The following is a 21,093-nucleotide window of genomic DNA, read 5'->3' as shown; positions in this document are numbered from 1 at the left end:
TACGATGTTGCGTTGCTTTCACAAGAGATAGAAATGTTAGTTGCACCACTTGTGGCACATCTTGTTTCCTATAGCATGTCAAGGGAAGCCAATGTCTTTCCGCTTTTTATTGATCTTGGTTTCAATTTTGACATTTAGTGATACACTACTACACAAAATTCCTTTTTAGCTTTTTCCATTGTCTAGACTATCTGTGTTATAGTTGACAGCTTATATGTTATTAACGTCGACCTCAACCTATTGTGAGTTCTGCGTACGGAGGAATATTGTGAAAGGACATTACTCATCGTACTCTGTCAAATGTTTCATTATTATCTTGGGGTGTGTATAAATGTCCTTATCAACTGGAAATATCTATCAGTTTATATCGATGATTAACGCATGGAATTGCCCTATATTGTTGTCTGTGCCTGTATATGCCTCTAGCTAGATACAATGCAAGGTAGAACTGGGTCACATACAATGTATCGTACACTTCCAATGTAGCACTTTTAAGACGTAATACAGGTTCGTAATAAGAGCTCAGATATTTCAAAAGATTTCTTGGAGAAATTGCTTCTTTCTATAATTGCAATCATAATTAATCAGTAAAACTGATGTTGTCACGGGAAGTATCTAGAATATTATCTTACCTGAAGAAATCCCTAGGGTATTGATACAGAAGACGGGAGCCGAAGGTGACAACGGAGGGTTAATGTCCCCAGCAGGTGTAGGTAATGAAACATAAGGGTAATTAAGGAGAGGAGAATTTCCTTCAATAATTTACCATTCTGTAAGTGGTGGCGATATAATTGAGTTCACAGATTGCATAGAGATAGAGTTATAACTAGTCGTAAGCGCTGACACAGATCCCGATAGGATTTTGAGTTTTATTATGATATGTCTTCTTCCTGTAATATCATATTACATGCATTCAAGAGGGTAGTAACAAAAGTCGTGTAAACTTTTCTCCTGTTATGCTCACTTTAATGATTTGATTTAATTTCCATTTAATCTGGTTTGAGAGATGTTGCTCATCTTAATCATGGGGTGACATATTCTGGTGGTTAGAAGTACAGAAGGTTTCCTCATGCACTGGTGTCATTTTGGTGCTTGGTATAGTTATTTGCCAAACACTTTAATGTTAATCTGTAGATATGGCCTTGACTTCTTGTCTAATGAGGATATAAATCTTCATTGTTTGTAGTTTTACGAGTTTGGATAGTTTGTTTAGAATTTTAATTTACATTTAAGAAATCCTTTCATTTTGCTGTTGTTTGATTTCAAGATTAAGTTTTAACCCTTCGCCTGGTTTTGGTCAAATGAAACTGTCAATAATTATTATTTAGCGCGTTTAATTTTCGAGATAATGATAAAAACTTAACACAAAAATGATGTACTGACTAATGACAGACAAACCTGTAACAGAATATTTCAGGAGACCCTGGTTGATGTATTTGATGATGGTCATTTTAAACTCATCGACAAGATCGACGTTTGTTTCGTTTCACTTACCAAGCTCTCACTTTAAGAACAGGGACACTGGTAAGGTTGTATATTCCAATCCAAAATGCTATTGATGTAACAAGAACATATTAAAGAAACTAATAAGAGAAATGTCAATTCAATACAATATATAATTAGATGCATATCCATATGATTTCATTAAATAAATTCAATGTTATTTCGATGATAACAGCTGATGATAGATACTCCTTAATTTAAAATGAGATTTGTAATTCTCAATCCACAAAGTTCCAAGAAGCTGTCTTCAGGGGTTTTGGATATCATGAATATTGTCCTCTTCTCTAAAGTGGATCATCGCCCAGTCTCAAGCTAAAGATCGACCGATTCACATCAAAACACCGGTACTGTCGTCAAAATTTGTCAAATCTGTAAAATCAAATACGAATATTTTATCAGGTTAATGTTACGTAAGAATGTCCAATTAACAGCGACACATCCTTTGGACTGTCTTTGTTATATAGTATCATACGGGTACAAATTGTCGACTAATGACAATAAGCATGAACAATATGTTAAATTTATGGGTATTGTTGACAGATTAAATTCTATAAACGTTTGATCTAATATTTTCAAGTTGACGTATCTAGATTTCTTATATGGTGGGCTTGCCTTTTGTAGCATGATGATTGTTACAGACGTCTTCAATGTGCGATTTCACTATACATCATTTTCATTGATGCAGCTAACCGCAGTCGTCTATTGCAATGCGCAAACTCAGCATATCTAAAGATAGAGAGGCAATGGGTACATCTGAACCTGAAAGTTCTCCATCGCCAGGGTTAGAGTGTACTCAGTGTGTTTTCTGTTTCAGTCATAACTTTATACCGATCTGATCAATTTATTCCTGGATGTTCAACAGTGAATTAAATAAAAAGCTGGGATCATTTTTTACGGTATCAATAATGTCAATAACATTGATAGATAAATTCAATAATCATTGGAAAACATAATTTAAACTAGTGTAATTGTGTATACTAAATATACACATGAAACCCCCAGCTTGTCTTAAGGACACTTGCTGTTTTACTGTAATTTGATTAATAATGAATTTAGTAATCATTACAAAGCATAATTTTGGCTTGTGTCATTGTGTATACTAAATATACATCTCCAACCACCAGCGTGTCTTAAGGACACTTGCTGGTTTACTGAAACATGTTAGAAACAAATTAGTTCACAAAAGTGTTCTACACACAAAATAAACAATGACTGTTTACAAATGATAACTTTCTCACAAGCATTGCCTCACTAACATACTTCACGTCATTAAAACATTTCACAGCATACTTCACTAATATAAACAAGGGAAATAATTCTAACACAAATTAAATATTGAAAGTGTAGGATGCCATGACTTTATTGTATCCTTAATAACAATAATTCGGCCCATAAATATATTGCTTGATCATAACAGTATTGTATAAGATGCTGCCTGCTTCTAAGTGGAACAAAACAAAATTTGTGGATCGTTTTGATATTATCTCGGAGCGCACTATTGCTGCCACCTGATGGTGTTTGACCCAGTTGGATACTTAAACTGTAATAACATGCTCGATATTAGTAAAGAACATTTGATGTCTCCTTGGGTGTTATTACCGGGATGTCGTCAGAGGACTTGTATTAACGAGTATTACGATGTACTGAGGGTATTATAGTTGTTTGGCAGCAGGAACACTCTATCACCGATACTGTCGCAAAATGTAAATTATTTATTGGCAACAGACTGTGAAATAACCATAACATCAACCAACAAACACAAAGATATCATCGAGAATACAATCAAGTCAACAGATACTTTTTTCTGTGATCATCATAAATAAAATATCAATTTCATAATTGCATTGTATTTGAATTTACTAAATCTACAAGCGTCGATCAGAAAATTGAAATCTATAAAAATAATTTCTTTATGCTACAGCGTTGAAGTCGGAGAACACTTTTGTTCACACTGTTTCGTTGTTTACATGTCGGAATTCAGTTTTTGTGTACTATAGAACATTCAAAAAGTAAATTCTGATTGTTTATAAGTATCTGTTGTATCCCTGTTGTAAACAGTTATATCATTTAAAACTAGAAAATTGACTTACAACCATCGATATCGTCATGAAGGTACTCCCCGGAATAGTCTGTCACTACAGTATTCAATCATCTACTTCAATTGGCCCCTTATTCTCGAATTGAAACCTAGTTTAGTTCTACGTTGTAGTTAAATAAAGCTGTTAAGTTCTCTCCTAGACGTGAGCCCCGATCAGTTCATATTTTGGTTTGGCAGATTTAGTAGGCTTGACTTGCTGCGCCTTCAGTTAACATATAGGAAAATTAAAGCAGCCATCGGGAAAAAACCTGAATTATCTACAGAAAATATACAGACTTGTCTCTCGACGAGGCAGAGGGCGACGTGTTGAACGATCTGTTTAATCAACCGAATAATGCGATCGTTATCATACTGCGATCGTAGATTATCGAAGACCGGCGTCTGATTAGGGACAATTTCCGACTGTTTACCACAAATTACTGTAAGATGCCTTCTCTGTATACTCATGTGCGTCGTAGATCGTCGATAAATAGTCCCATGTTGGCTCTTACTTTAAGTGTCCAACTATTAACCGCTGGGACTAGGTATAAGATGTCGAGAGCCCCGGCAGATTCAGCTTTGGATAATTGCCTCTTGTTGACCAATAAGTTCTTGGCCGTTAATGCCAATCAAAAATAGTAATTATTCCACCACATTTGTTAAACGAATGCAGCTTTGCTACACCACCTTAATTGTTTCTTGTTTTACTTTGACTAAATATGCTTTGTCTACAATATATTTTTACACAATGCACAATGCAGTTGGGAATTTTCTATCAATCTGTACTCCTATTATTGGTTGAATAGTATCATTATGTTATTTAAAATTCCTTAAACCAGTTGTGCTGTGATCAGGCATTTCCTTGTAAATATGGATAATTTGAATTGCATTGTTGTGTATATATGTTATCGGTTACTTACCGTCTTGTTGATACATTTGTCCCATTTCCATTTTGATTGAAATGTAAACTTTTGTGAAATATCCACACGTAGAGGAATGATTATAAAGTGAAAAAGATGAAACGTTACTAAAGACTTATTCTACCATACCACAGCCTAGGGATTCTGAAAAAAGACAGAAGGATGGAAGGATGCACAAATACACAAATATTAAATGGAAGAATAGCATACCATAGTACATTGAATAATTTCATGAAAATGAACATATGAAAATAATCACATTTTATTTCAGTATAGATAATGTTGGTGTTTTAATCACTCTTCGTCGTTGTTTAACCTTCAACGGTTTAGATTATACATACTTTTTTTGTTATTGATTCTACGTTCAAAACTAACTCGGTTTTTGAATGCTGGTTATCACATTACAGACGTTGAACAGCTACTTGATGTATGTTTATCATGTATTATTAATGAGTATCTTGACTTAAATGAGCAAGTCTAAATAACATAACCGATTTTCAAGAGAAGGTGATTGGCAGGATTGTACTGTATGATACTATCAATTCATTTGGCAGGAGCTCATACATGATATGTTTATCCCCAAGACAGTTCAGTCGACATCAAGCAAGATTGATAATTGATAATAAAAAAGTTGTTTTGTATAATCGGGCCGTGTCGTGATAGTCTATACATAGCACTGAGTAACATTAATTACATTTACTTGCTATCTTTGTATATATGGATTGGGAATACTCACTGTCAGATTTGATGGTTAGATACAAAAAGCAATCATCTTCAACACAACCATCAGCTAGTTGTTCCAGATCTGTTATTGTTCGCTCGTCCGAAAAATTAAAGACGTCTGAAAATGAGGGAAAAGATGAATGGAACAATATTATGTTCAAACTTGTTCTACGTAAAATACAACGGTATTAATTTGTATCTCATTGGCCGGATATTTCCTTTTTATGAATTAGTGTTCCCGGCGTGAAATAGGTACTCTCACGTGGTTCCTAAAGACAATTACTGTAATGTCTTTTCGTTCCGTGTCTCCCGTATTGGCCCTGTTGATAAAACTGTTTATATGCTGTGCGTGAACATTCCAGTCTGAAGCCATTTTCCACATGTATGCATATATACGTGTTATATTACATACACATTTTCATCAACGAAATGTCGAGTGCCACGGCCCATTTAACGGAACATTGAATGAGGACTTCCGGGAGGCGAGAAAGAGTGATGCCACATTTTATAATGATAGCCTTTATATCACTTCGGGGAGACATAAGGTAGACTTTAGGCCCGCAGCAAATTGTGTTCTAGATCTAATCAATGCTTGGAACCCATTGCTTTCTCGTCTGGGTATAAAACGTTCTAGAGCTGAAGACTAAAATGGCAGTTTGTAATACAATTTTACGACTTTGTTCAGATTTAAACATAGAAAAAATATACTGTAAATAAAAAAATAAAACATTTAAAATGTATGTTAACAAGGTTTTAGTTTTAATTCAATATAGGCTGACTAATAAATGTGTAACATCTCAATACAGGTCATACACATTCATGAGATCATGCGTCATCTTAACCCTTTTAATGTCGTATTTACGTCACCCTGACTCTATCCATATCGTTGTCTACATTCTCAAAGGAACATTTGAATGGTTTACGAATGGTTTACTATGTTCTTAGTTCGATTTGCTAAGTGTTTTCTGTAGGGGAAACCAATATTTTCGAATACCGGTCTGTTATCACATCGTAAAATGTATACTTAGATATTCTCCTTATTTATCTTACACCATTGTTCGACTTGTTGATTTTATTTCTTACGTTTATATATTCTATTTGTGTTGATGGATCCCAGGTGGGCAACATCAGAGGAGGTAAAGACTGTTAAAGAGATTTATTTATTCAATAGGATTAGACGATGCTCTCTTTTAACATCGCCATAATGCATCAAATGTTGTTAGCCTTATACTAAGACATACAGATTCCAAATCTCTGTTCCTGGTCTTTTTTTTAAGTCTCGATACTCTGTTATCATCTTCACGAGACTGAATATCAATTATATTATGTACAGGACACACTGCACTTGAAATATGATTTGAATAACCAAAATTATCGTTTATGAAGTTATATTTGACATTTGATTGATGCAGATATTCGAATTATACAGTTTTCAATCTATATTGATATACTATGTAGTTTGCAACCTGATGGCAAAAACAGGGAAGCGTTAATCATATGGTAGTCCGGAACGGCGGCCAGGATTGGTACGACGTACCTGATCCTCTGTTTCTGTCATATCCATTACAATACTCTTCCCGCCACATTGCACGCGCCGAGCAGACGACATCACTTACATGTTATTATTTCATTATTAAATAAATCAATTTGTCGTGAAATGGCCAAACTCAATCAATATTTGTAGTTATTGCGGTGAATAACCTTCCTTCCCAAGGGGGAGAGGATTATGGAAGCCCGTCTCATTCTTCCATTCCTATCTGCCCCTGTACGAAACGGTGACCAAATTGATGACTGAAGACTATTCTATTCATAGCTGTTTCAACAATGTGATTACCCGTTTCATTGCCAGAAAGCCCTGCTAAAACTCTCTGCCAATTGGCAAGGCTCTACTTAATGATCTAAAATTAGCAAATCGAATTCGTTTCCCAATACGACTCATAACAAAAGAGACGGTGTTGCTCGGAAATACTGCAGCAACAGCATAATGGGCTGGGTGATGGAATCATTAGAATGGAATCGTCTTTGATCCAGGCTTGACTCTTTCATAGCTAATGACAGCGACTATGAATGAAAGCTGCCATTTCAATATTCCATCTGTGATCGTTATGTAATTATATCGAACGGCTTTATTCAGATATGAAAAGTGTCGCTGAATCGACAGCGGCACTTTTGGTAACATCGATAGATTGAGCAAGGTACATTAAAGTATATCTTGCTTACACTATAGAGCGAAAGGGGGTGGTTGGAGAACTGTAAGAGAAGTCAGAATTTGTCAATGTTCGTTTGAGGATTAGGTTAGTTGTAACATGATATGGTGATTTATACATGTGTGATAATTGTATTATGGTATGCTGGTTCAGTAGTATGAGGTGATGCTATATTGTATAGTAGACCCAACACTATATTCCTTTTGTACGGCCAAACATTGTGTTTTAGTTCCACATGGTATGGTGGACACTGCACTGTATTATATTGCTGAACATTGTGTTTTAGTTCCACATTGCATGGTTGACACTACACTGTATTATATTGCTGAACATTGTGTTTTAGTTCCACATTGCATGGTGGACACTACACTGTATTACATTGCTGAACATTGTGTTTTAGTTCCACATTGCATGGTTGACACTACACTGTATTATATTGCTGAACATTGTGTTTTAGTTCCACATTGCATGGTTGACACTACACTGTATTACATTGCTGAACATTGTGTTTTAGTTCCACATTGCATGGTTGACACTACACTGTATTATATTGCTGAACATTGTGTTTTAGTTCCACATTGCATGGTTGACACTACACTGTATTTCATTGCTGAACATTGTGTTTTAGTTCCACATGGTATGGTGGACACTACACTGTATTACATTGCTGAACATTGTGTTTTAGTTCCACATTGCATGGTTGACACTACACTGTATTATATTGCTGAACATTGTGTTTTAGTTCCACATTGCATGGTGGACACTACACTGTGTTACATTGCTGGACATTGTGTTTTAGTTCCACATTGCATGGTAGACACTACACTTTATTATAGTTCCACATTGCATTGCGATATAACATTGATTCAGCAATTTATGCTGGTTATACCATTGCATATAAAATCTAAGTATAGTGTACATCCGCCCTTTAAAGCCTCCTGTTTCAAAACATTTAATTTTTTCTGTCCCTTGCACACCCTTAAAGAGTTTTCTTTTACAAAAAGGCAAAAACAGTTGACAGCATTTTGTTGTGTTAAGTAAAAAGAACTTCCAATAGACTAATGATATTCCCTGTTGTCCACATTTATTCACACAGTAACCAGCAGCATCTTCCAACTTGAGATGTTTATAGGTGTAACATCCCTGCTTCCCCGACTTGTGGTGTTGATATTAATTAAGTTCGTTCCTTATATCACGATTTTCTTGACAGATGTTGACTGGTGGTGGAAACAAACAACACAGGGTTTCGAGATATGTTGAAGTTGATTAAGACTATTTGAAAACATAATGGTTAAAAAAATCATATCGATGGTTTATGTTTTATTTTCCTTGTGCGAAATCAAATAAAGCGTGCGTCATCGTCTTTGATATGTCTGACAGTTCCTTGTTCAAGTACCTCATTATCATTTTGAGGATGTCACATAACCTGTAATTGAACTAGATTTGCAAGACGCTTACCCTTCCGTAACATCAGGTTCTATTTTCCTTTTATTTCTCTAAAGTCTTTATGGAAATCTACATCTACCTGTATATTTATCTTAATGTTGGTATTCTCTGTTTGTTATGTAAACTAGACCTTCTCCCTACATAACTGCATGTCATTGGTAACTTCGGTCATTAATACGTCATTACTTGAGTCATATTGTAGCAAAAACGTATGGCTTGCATTTTGGTTTAATATTATTTAATATCCTATCAATAGCTATGGTTATTAAAGGACGGCCTATCGTGTGAGACATCCAGCAGGACACCCCACCCGTAACATTGTATCGAGAACAGGCGAACCAGCTGTCCCACTCCAAAATGCAGAGCACTAAGCAGGGTTAGCAACTACCATTTTATTATCTCTGCCTCACAAGGGCTCAAATATGGGCCAAAAATGGGGTAGTGCCGTGGTCGACAATATGACATTAAGGTATTTGTGTACAAACATGACGTGTCCTTTAAACATTCAGGTCTTCTTGAAAATGTGAACTCGGTCCATTACACATATTGGTGTTAGGTCCACTGCAATAACACATATATTTCAAATGAAAGGTATGATTTTCCTTGCGAAAAGAAGTTTATAGCTGTCATAATGAAGACATACAGATGTTGTTTAGTATCAGACTAAGCAGGATACCACAGCTGATCACGGAGCGCCATTCTATACTGAACAGTACTTACATGTTGATACGTTGTCAGTACACGGGCGAGCTTCATGGTTGTTCACAAGTACATACAAATATCTGAAAAATTCTTCAGATAAAAGCTGATAACAAAACTATTCAGATACTCCATTCAGCGATGCACTGAGTGTACACTTTGATAGTAACATTACGTTTTACAAACATGTATGCTTCCGTAAAATTCAATAAAATTGGATTGTGGGACATAAGTCGCGATATGCACATGAAAAAGCATTTCATTTGAAGAAACGTCTTACGATATGCTGTATCAATTATCATACCAGCTGAGTTTACCAAAATCTCTTACGTTAACAGTATGTGATAACAGACAGCAAACACTGTGTGGAATAGGATCAGAAATACCACTAAAAATTTTACCCGAAAATGAACGCCTGTTTAGATATGTATTATTTTGTTCATCACCTCAATTTTGATTTTTGATCCAATCAATTGAATGTTCTCTTCGTCTTGTCAATCTCAGCTTTATAAGTTGGATTGCTGATTCAAGTCTTGAAGAACATGTACATACACGTTTTCTGCTGCCTCTTTGTACATTTGTTCAAAGACTACGCGATAATTACTGCGTATTGTTTGTGAGGATGACAGCAAAATCCTACGAGGTAGTTCTCGTTTTCGAATTGGGAACTCTTTTGCATTGATGAAACGATGATCGCCTGGGCTGTTACACATTCTTGAATTTAAAATGCAATGACATTGGGGATGTGTATGAATGTTCAATAATACAAACATAAGGATGTTTTATACGGTGTTGGTGATTGTTGAACATCATATCATAAGTCTTCTTCTGTAAAGACTCTAAGAGGGGTTTAACAAATGACTCAAAGGGCTAAAGTTTATTTTTTTCAACATATTTATGTCAGCATAAATCTTTTTGTCTCTAGTGTTGCATAGGGCACGCTTTGGTTGTATCACCAGATTGACGTTCGGATCCAACGTGCTTTTAAAAGTATCAGTGCTTGTTTCAATTATTAATGTGTACTTGACATATATGTTTGTTAAGGATCAACTCATAAATATATGGCTCCGGGCCTCAGGTCACATGCTTTTTGAATTATGGATGTATCGGCGACCAGTGATATGAGTGATAAATCATCACTTCCAAAGTATAAATTGTACTGACTAGTTGGCTCTTTTTTATAGTCCTTTTTTATAACCAAAGTCAGTACCTCTTCTGAAAGGTTGACATGACATACAACATAGCTTGTCATTGTATATTTATAACCCTATGTTTATTGTTTGATTATAGTGTTTGGAAATCAGGATTCTAGCATGAACCACTTCTGAATGAAAGCCCTGACAAGGTGTCTTGTCAATCACAAATCTCTGTATTTTCCTGACAAAGAGTTATTCAGATACGTACATTTCATTTGAAGACTCCCAGAATGAAAATGTCCAATTTTATCGTTCTTTCAGAAGCACTCTTCCCAGACACTTTATAGTGATACGAGAGATTATCTAATTTACGTTAGAAGTCATGGGCCGTAACAAATCTTGTCTCCTGTGCCATTTGCATATCGCGTATAGATTTAAATGAATCCTTTACAATCATTGTTACAGTGAAAATAATGTCTTCTAATTCTTCTTTGTCTCCGTAAAGGGAAACAACTAACGTATTGGAAAAAAAAACATTAGATCTATGTAAGTTTGTAACCTTAGGAGAGGCGGCGGTAGCTGAGCTTGGCACAACAAAAACAGCTCAATGCGTTATTGGCTCGGTGCTGTACTGTTCAAACCATTTTTACTCTATTCGAGCATAATGTCAAAAAATACCAAATGAGTTGAAGTGTTCTATATCCAGATATGTTTTTTCAATTGTTTGATTTTTATAATAACATTATGTTCTGTCAAATTTCCTTATAGCTATAGCTCTCCTAAATATGTGCTAATATATGACCTGTGGTAGCGTCTATGTTTCTTCCTACTTTATTGTCCATGTCGTCATTCTTTAAGAGCGATGCAACACACGTACAACAGAACTAATATAGCGTAATCTATAGTGACGTCACGTTATTGTCTTTTAAGTGAAATACGTGATTTTCTTCATTCGTAGAGGAGAAACAAATGTGATTTCTCTCATTTATAGTGGAGAAGCAAATGTGATTTCCCTCATTCCTATAGGAGAACCAAATATGATTCCTCTCATTCGTAGAGGAGAACCAAATATGATTCCCCTCATTCGTAGAGGAGAAACAAACGTGATTTCCCTAATTCGTAGAGGAGAAACAAATGTGATTTCCCTCATTCGTAGTGGAGAAACAAATATGATTTCCCTCATTCGTAGTGGAGAAGCAAATATGATTTCTTTCATTCGTAGTGGAGAAGCAAATATGATTTCCCTCATTCGTAGAGGAGAAACAGATGTGATTTCTTTCATTCGTAGTGGAGAAGCAAACGTGTTTCTTTCATTCGTAGTGGAGAAGCAAATATGATTTCTTTCATTCGTAGAGGAGAAACAAATGTGATTTTCCTCATTCGTAGAGGAGAAGCAAATGTGATTTCCCTCATTCGTAGAGGAGAAGCAAACGTGATTTCCCTCATTCGTAGAGGAGAAACAAATGTGATTTCCCTCATTCGTAGAGGAGAAACAAATGTGATTTCTTTCATTCGTAGAGGAGAAACAAATGGGATTTCCCTCATTCGTAGAGGAGAAACAAATGTGATTTCCCTCATTCGTAGAGGAGAAGCAAATATGATTTCCCTCATTCGTAGAGGAGAAACAAATGTGATTACCCTCATTCGTAGAGGACAACCAAACGTGATTTCCCTCATTCCTGTAGAGGAGAAACAAATGTGATTTCCCTCATTCCTGTAGAGGAGAAACAAATGTGATTTCCCTTATTCCTGTAGAGGAATCATTGGTAATGATTTGTAACAATTATTATTGAGTTATATAATCTAACACTTGTGTTGATGTAATTATTATTGAGTTATACAATCTAACACTTGTGTTGATGTAATTATTATTGAGTTATACAATCTAACACTTGTGTTGATGTAATTATTATTGAGTTATACAATCTAACACTTATGTTGATGTAATTATTATTGAGTTATACAATCTAACACTTGTGTTGATGTAATGTATTGTACCATAAATCTAGCATTGCAGGTCAAGGACCAATACGCTCTATCTGTATTCATTAAACACGCACACATTTCGCTATATAGAGGTGTAAGGGATGCCACTTTTGTGTCCTGACATCTTATAGTATATTGATAAACTTACCTTGTTAGTGATTGCGTGGTTAGAAGAATGCTGTGCAATTAACGAAGCAGACGAAACCTGAAATGCTTCGCCAATTATTCAACTGTCCCATATAAGTCTGAACCTACGGCTTCTCCATATCCTATGTTTCGTTCAGGAATGACACAGATTTGCATCAGTATGTAATCTCCCGCTTAATTAACGAACCACTGCTGACTTTAATATTGCCATAATTTCTAAAAATAGACACATTTGGAATAATTAACTTCGTTATTCGGCTATCGGTTTTCGTTGTCAAGGCAACACAGATTTTGCATATGTTGTAAATATGTCAACTTCTTCTATAATTATTCACAAATCAATCCCGCCAGAAGCTAACCCAAAGGATTTCCACTTTTCATTACTAGATATTTTCAGACAGCAAATAATGTCCATATTCTCAACCAAATCCAGAAGGTTTAACTCCACCAGAAACCTGTACATTATGTTGTACACGAGAACGAAAATATTCTATGATGGCATTATAATATATCTGAGTTCAGCTTTATACTCATAGCCTGTTTGTGTGGGTGGACATCGATGACGTAACAGCAGTGGTCTATAACAGACTTTGTCCCAGGTCCCAGAAGGTCAGTTGTGACGTTAGTCTGTAATCCGTTACACTATATATAATAATGTCGAAGATCGGTTGTAATCATCTTGTTTTCCACTTCCGTTTTTGCCTTTGGGTCATATTAACAGTATTTATCCTATAACTCTCACACGTCTGTATCTTGCTTGAAATAATGTCAAAGACGTTCATTGTAAATAAGCTATGCAACTACACATATAAGGGAGAGGAGTTAGGTGGGAAGTTTTATTTACATATCACTAATGAGGAAAGCTGAACAATTTCTGTTTTAGAGAATGTTGGCACTCGGTATTGTATTTTCATCATATCCTGAGTTGTTACTTTTGATTCAAGAAGACAGTGATAATTCAAATATAGCGTTATTATATTTTTTTCCTGATTAATGTAAAATCTACATCATAACTCTTATATAACTTTTATTCCTATTGATTGGCCTGATTATATCAGTGCATTTTTTGCAGATACAAATAGTATGACCTATGCTGTAAATAAAGTACATGATTTCATCTCAAAATGATATATAGTATTAAAACATCATGTAACAGACCCCGGAAGACAAACAGCGTATCTACCTTCCAAAAACTTGTCAAATGATGACAAATATCTTCACATCTAACAAGGGTTTCGCTTAAAACGGGGTGTTGAATACAGGATCTGGTAGTTCGAAAATAATATTTCAGACGCAAAACGTCATTAAAGGTATTACTATTTAAGACGCAAAACGTTATTAAAGGAAATACTGTTTCAGACGCAAAACGTTATAAAAGGAAATACTATTTCAGACGGAAAACGTCATTAAAGAAAATAATATTTCAGATGCAAAACGTCATAAAGGGAAATACTATTTAAGACGCAAAGCGTCACAAGAGGAAATACAATTTCAGACGCAAAACGTCATAAAAGAAAAAAACTATTTCCGACACACAACGTTATAAAAGGAAAAAATATTCAAGACGCAAAACGTCTAAAAGGAAATACTATTTAAGACGCAAAGCGTCATAAAGAAAATAATATTTCAGACGGAAAACGTCATAAAAGAAAATGCTATTTCAGACGCAAAACGTCATTAAAGGAAATACTATTTAAGACGCAAAGCGTCACAAGAGGAAATACAATTTCAGACGCAAAACGTCATAAAAGGAAATACTATTTCAGACGGAAAACGTCATCAAATGAAATACAATTTCAGACGCAAAACGTCATAAAAGAAAAAAACTATTTCCGACACAAAACGTTATAAAAGGAAAAAATATTCAAGACGCAAAACGTCTAAAAGGAAATACTATTTAAGACGCTAAGCGTCATAAAGAAAATAATATTTCAGACGCAAAACGTCATTAAAGGAAATACTATTTAAGACGCAAAGAGTCATAAGAGGAAATATTATTTTAGACGCAAAACGTCAAAAGGTAGGATCAACATATCGCCGTGTCTGAGGTTGACAAGATATAAAACTTGAAGAAACACAATTTTATCTGTCAAAACTTAATTAAGAAAACAGGTTTTGATCCGTAACCGATCCAGAAAGCCGGCTTCTAGCTTGGGTAACGTTCACTTTAATTAAGTTTTACAGTTATGATTTAAGGTAATCGACTTATTTATACCGGATGTAATACGACTCCTATATTAGTATTATCCTGTATGAAACATCCGAATCAATCAAACTCTTCTGATGCAAAGCGTGTTATATGTAAACTGACAAGCTCCTGATAGATGATGAAGCAAGATTTGCCTGTATTTTATATGCTTATTTCTAACGTCGAAATTAGTTAAATCTGTTTTACTACGATACCATCAGCGCAATATCACCAGATAGTGTCTTTTAAGCAAAACATAGGATATCTTTTGATTAAAAAAGTACATCAAAAATATCGGAAAATGATCTAGGCGTCTGAAACATATCGGCTGCTTGCAATCTAGTTCTAAATCTTGTGTAGCGTTTTAGGCATTTAAGCGGGAAATAGGTCCATGTATAAGTGTAGGTGTTTGTCAAATATAACTGCAACTCCTTGAAATTTTTGTAGATGAATAACATTTTTGCTGTATACTTTACAGCGGAAAACTTTGTGTAGCATATCTCACTATAAGTGTAATCATTTAGAAAATACATCAGTATAACATTCGTGAATCGAAAACTATACCGTGCACATATTTGACTAACGAGAAATAACGAATATACTTCTGTCTTCATATGTTTCATACAAAAATGTTAAATTTGAAAAACAAAATATTTTTGTAAATATTTGTATATAGGTGTAGAAATCTCCAGTTAAGAGGTACAACACAAGCTGTGTAGCCGTATTTAACATCTTACGGGCCCATGGACTTTAGGAAACATAAGACGTTTGTTTGGAGTTTACTTACTAGACAATAAACACGATGAAAATAGCCCACATATAGGATTGCAGTCTTTCAACTTGAATAAAGAATAAGTTAATAAAGTAAATAAATCACAATAAAAACACACAAACACAATTTTTGTAATTCGATCCTAATCAGCGCCGCTGTTGAATTAGATACCTTAACGCGAGTTTAGTATCTAGCTGTGTATATTACCTACAAGAAACAAGCTTTACCTGATATTGGTGATATAAGTGTATAGGTTAAATATACAAACTGTAGGTAAAGATACAAATCGTAAAAAAATTAACAGTCTACATAATTAAACAACAGGGACACGTAAGCTTATTTCCGCTAGATTCAGAAATAATTCATTATACAAAATACAGATCATATTAATGTCCTCGCTTATCTCTCCACCGTGGTACGAGAGATTAGCAACCATTTCAATTCGTACTGGAGGGCTAAATTCCACTTAAAAAATAACCTTGAAACCATACACACGACGTAGACTAATTTCCCATTGAGTCTCATTATCCATCTTCTGTCGTATTTTTTTTGTTTTTTTTTTTGTTTTTTGTTTTCAAGTGATATGTTTCCCCCCTGTTTAATCACTCGCTTTACTCTGCACCTGTATGATACAAAACGAACCTAATAGCTTTCGCACTTACTCAATCCGACACTTACACACACCGAAGTCAATATAGGCCCGTACATCTTATTCTAACGTACACTAATTCAACACAGACTTTCATGGATAATGGAAGACATATTTCCTATCGCTACATCTCGACCTATTCCCCCAAAACGAGACTTGTCGGAATTTACCGAGATATTGGGGATATTCTCAACTTTTGTGTCAAGTAGCAGGCATCTATGACGCAGAAAACCCGGGTTAGAATATACCTACATGTATCCACAATGAAGTATATAAAATTAATACAAAATGAAGTATTTTCCCCACGTAGGACATGCCCTGCAGGTAAGGCGTAAGAATTGTACCTGCTGCCCCCAATGCATGATCGTAAGAGGCGACTAAATTTGGGATGTATCTGTCCTCTTCTTTCTTAACAACTTTCTTCTTCCTAATGTCTCCCTTGACACATGCCTCATTTTTGGCCATTAGTTGAGCGTTCGCCCCTGTGAGGAAGGCTTTGGGTTCTGTCCCCTGGCCGAGACATACCAGAGTCTTTAAAAATGGTAGTTGCTGCTCCTGCTTAGCGCTCAGCATACAAGGAGTGGGACGACTGGTTCGCCCGTTGTCAGTATAATGTGACAGGGTGGGGTGTCCTGCTGGGTGTCTTCGGCAGTATGCTTCAGTGAGGTAGCACTATAAATCTGCAAAAGTGCCGGCCTATCACAAGGAGACTTAACACGAACATACCGCAGCCTCCCAAAACACACATACGCACTCACCACACGCATGCATGTCGCGCGCACGGGATGCCGTCCTTGAATGACCTTAGCTGTTAATAGGACGTTAAACAAAATAAACCAAACCAAACCAAACCACATAGGACATTTTTTTCATGAATTTTCTTCAATAACAGCCACGTTAAAAATCAAGTTACGTTTGTTTAGTTTGGTATTTAAAAAGAAAATATTTCCGTCGCCACGGTACCACACAAGCATGCATGGGGAAAATATTCAATGTTTTGATAAAATACTATGTCCTGGAGAAATAGAAATAAAGGCTCAAGTGGACTCAAGTTACGTGTTGTTCAGGAGAGAAGTCTGGCGGGATATAAATATCAAACCTAACATATCTGTAAACTTTGCAAATCAACTGTTACATGTTTATCAATGAGGAAAACATGGGATTAAAATCAAATTTCAAATAAAACTGTCCACATGTTTGTCCTTAATTTAGATCGACATTTCCGTCACTATAGCCAACAAGAGAAATAAGATTGCATCTGTGTATGTCTCAAAGTAATAAAAGCTGTTACCGGTGTGAATAACTTGAGTGCATTTCCGCACAACACCTGTAGTAATATAAGCAACTAAGTACCGAGATACATGTGATCTCCGACATATTTGACCTCCGTAATATTGCGAAAACTCCGAACTTCTGTATGATACTATTCAATATGACCTTTGTATTTTTTTCAACGTGTGTAATTATGACCAATCAAAGCTCTGTTATATTAAATGCAGAGATCTGTGATGTTTCCATACTAGATCAAGAATATTGGGATATGGTAGTAACGTCTATGTCAATAAAACGCTTTGGAATGTACACGAACGTCTACGAAATATAAGGGTCGTAATGACACAGACTTGATGTATAATGGCTGCTTATATAGAATGCCGGCATTTCCAATTCCTACATCCCTGTCATTGTGTGTAATTAAAGTAGCGGGTAAATGTTGACTCGATTCTACACTACGTTGTCTAATCAAAAACATAATATTATTCCTTGCCTTCGGTAAACAAAGTTATACAGATAAGTTATCGAATCGTACCAGGGTCTATTATTTCAGGATCCGTATGCACTTGGTACTCCTCGGTAGTGTAGGTCCTGCCGTCCCTATGTTTGTAATTACATCTAGCATTAATATAAAATACACAACACGCCTCGGACATAGCAGGTCAAAACAAACACATCCGAACATCAACGATGTGGGGCACGAGAACAATCCATTGTTCTGTCGTTGCCATAGCTATGATGTACATTTTGTCCACTGCAGTACGTATGTGATGCATCTAGCCATATATCATGTGTCCAAACATTGATATTTTTTTAGATTCCTGGGATAGGGGGGTGTCAAGTTAGCAAACATGAGCGCGCGCGTTCCCTGCTGTAATCAAACCTGACAGGTTGCTTCCGAGAGATGAGTGCCTCCACCTTTGTGCAGACTGACTGCAGCTGTTATGATCTCAGGCATTCTGTAACAGCTTATATATATACCACATGATTCTGGTCAGTGGGGCAACACAGTGGACAGACTCTGCATGGGGTACGTACATATGTTTTAGATATTATCAAAGTGACTTTTTCGAAAATAGATACTAATTCTAGACTCATATTTCTTGACATGTTCATTCAAATTAGTTAGTCTGGTCCGGTGAAAATACTCCCATTAGTTAACAAATTATCCGAAACGGAAATGTTTTCTCTGTTATAATGTACATATGTATCCTGCCATGCCTCAAACAAGTATTCTAAATAAGGAAATTAAACTTCTCGTCTTTCTGTGACTCTTTAACGATTACTGCATGAGGGCATTTTGTCGATTGAGGTATAGACAACATTTCATACATGTATATACATCTATCGGATTAATAAAGAGGAAAGCATTATCAAATTTAGTTATCTAATTAATGATTTAAAGACTTGAGGTCTAACGATAGCGTTTCGACATTGGAATAACTTTTTTTCAGCAAGTAGATTACCTATATCTATAAGTTTACATCTTTCTTATTAGTTTTTATCTAAGGGTTGATAAATCCGTAACCTTTCTTCTCGTTGATACCGCTTATCTCAACACATGCAGTCAGAAGATTTGTATTTTTCTCGAAGTTGTCACCGACTTATTGACGTGTAAAATATATACACTATGCTGGATTCTTTAAAACTATTCTGGGTGTCAAATCGAATGTATTCCAAAGTTCATACACTATAACGTTTGACATCATTCCACTTCCGTTTTGTTCCGAGAATCCGATGTAACCCTGTGAGTTAAGTTGTATATATTGATAGGTCTACAATAAATCCCTAAGTTATCGATAAAGATGTATCGTGGTAACCGGGACCGTGGACTGATATATATGTATATACATATGCCATCGTATTGTCCGTACCAAATTCAAAATCCACTTATTCTCTTTTCACATACTGACATGATGTATAGAGAAAAACATATTTACAATATAACATATACAATTAAAGTAGTGTTCCTAGTTGATACAAGGCACTATTTCACAACCAAACATTTTCATTCTTATCAAGGTGGGCAGATCATGTTATTATTTAATCTGAGAAAAATACACATTTTCATTAGTTTGTTTAACATTAGTTATAAACATGTATTCATTAGTTCGTTAAACTTAATAATATTTGGTCTTGACCAATAGCATTTGTCTATATATAAAATTGTACGGGAGTTACCCCAGATTATGACCGAGGTTCCAATGTTACGAGATTTCTATAAACTTTTAAATGTTTACACCTTGTCCTTCTCCACGGAAGCCATCTTAATGTTATCAATCAAACCTATCCGGACACTAAATGTCATAAGACCATGCCGTCTGATTACACTTGCGCCAGGTACGAGGAAACAAAGATAGCATGATGGGTGTTACTATCTAGATATACAATAGACTAAAACTAGTGTTATTTTGAAAGCTTACTAGAAAGTTTTAGGACTGCATAACAATTCCTATGTGTGTCTTTTGTGAGGTTTCCAAGGCCCTGTAGGGTAAATGTTTAGACTGAAAAGTACAATTATGGACTGACACACAATTGGTTTTAATTAAACTGTATTAATGTTTAAGACGTTTCCATGGGTCCTTTTGGTGGAGATGTAAAAATTTGTAGCTGATTATGTTTGACTTGATTGTACGAGATTCAGTGTTTTTACAACAACTAGGTTACTAGGTTACTAGTTACTAGGGTCATATGGCAGGTGTTAACAATACACCACACTGTTTACAATACACCAATATAAAGATACAATACGCAGAGTGAATGAGCAATGGAAGAAAGAAAAGAAATTGCAAAGATTGTTGCTATTCGGGCAGCAGATCTATTTTGGTTTATTACATAATGCGTTTGATTTTCCTTAACTATATGCATATGCTATATTTTGAACTATTGCACGGCTAAAATGAAGTATTTCACGGTCACGTGCTAACTATTGAACATCGCGTGACGTTTCGGAATTTAGTCCTACCATTTCAAGCGTCTAAGTCACTCAGATGTCAACACAGCCAGACGACACTCGTGGCGACATCTAGGCCTACAGGAAAGTCGAGATTTCAGTGATTCTAAATGTTTTTTTAGCGATTATGTAATAAAGCAAGTTTATCATGGGTACTTGTAATCGACCGATGTTCTATTGCACTCGGCCTTCGTCCTCGTGCAATAGAACATCGGTTGATTACAAGTGCAATGTACTTCGTGTCAAATATTCTTGGCTAATGCATAGACACCCATGATATGATATACATGTATATATAATATACTATATACATGATATAATGGCCTATCAAGAGGAAGACATAGACGAAAACCCGGTTTCTGCATGTTACCACTTTAAGTTGCCTCTTAGACATGCAGTGATCATATTCTTTTGC

The 21,093-nt window shown here is 35.5% G+C and overlaps 1 protein-coding gene and 1 long non-coding RNA gene across 3 annotated transcripts in view; one reads left to right on the top strand and one right to left on the bottom strand.

The window, feature by feature from the left end:
• The window catches only part of LOC117323756 (ectonucleoside triphosphate diphosphohydrolase 3-like), a 51,047-nt gene that overhangs the window by 4,144 nt on the left and 25,810 nt on the right, over positions 1-21,093 (top strand). The window contains exon 1 of one of the 2 annotated variants that reach the window (XM_033879186.1): positions 18,657-18,755. The exons of the other annotated variant lie outside the window; for it this stretch is intronic. The gene's annotated coding sequence lies outside the window, so the exon portion shown is untranslated. Of the gene's footprint in view, positions 1-18,656; positions 18,756-21,093 lie in introns of those variants that run through there. 2 annotated transcript variants of the gene reach the window in all.
• Positions 950-13,316, bottom strand: LOC117323760. The gene is made up of 4 exons (XR_004531824.1): positions 12,846-13,316; positions 5,237-5,341; positions 4,501-4,644; positions 950-1,872 (listed from the first exon to the last, which is right to left on the bottom strand). It is a non-coding gene; the product is annotated as an uncharacterized LOC117323760 (long non-coding RNA).

The sequence above is a fragment of the Pecten maximus genome, chromosome 3 (assembly GCF_902652985.1).
Source record: "Pecten maximus chromosome 3, xPecMax1.1, whole genome shotgun sequence".
NCBI lineage: Eukaryota > Metazoa > Mollusca > Bivalvia > Pectinida > Pectinidae > Pecten > Pecten maximus.
The sequence above is the reverse complement of the archived record's forward strand: the minus strand, read 5'-3'. Positions and strand labels throughout refer to the sequence as shown.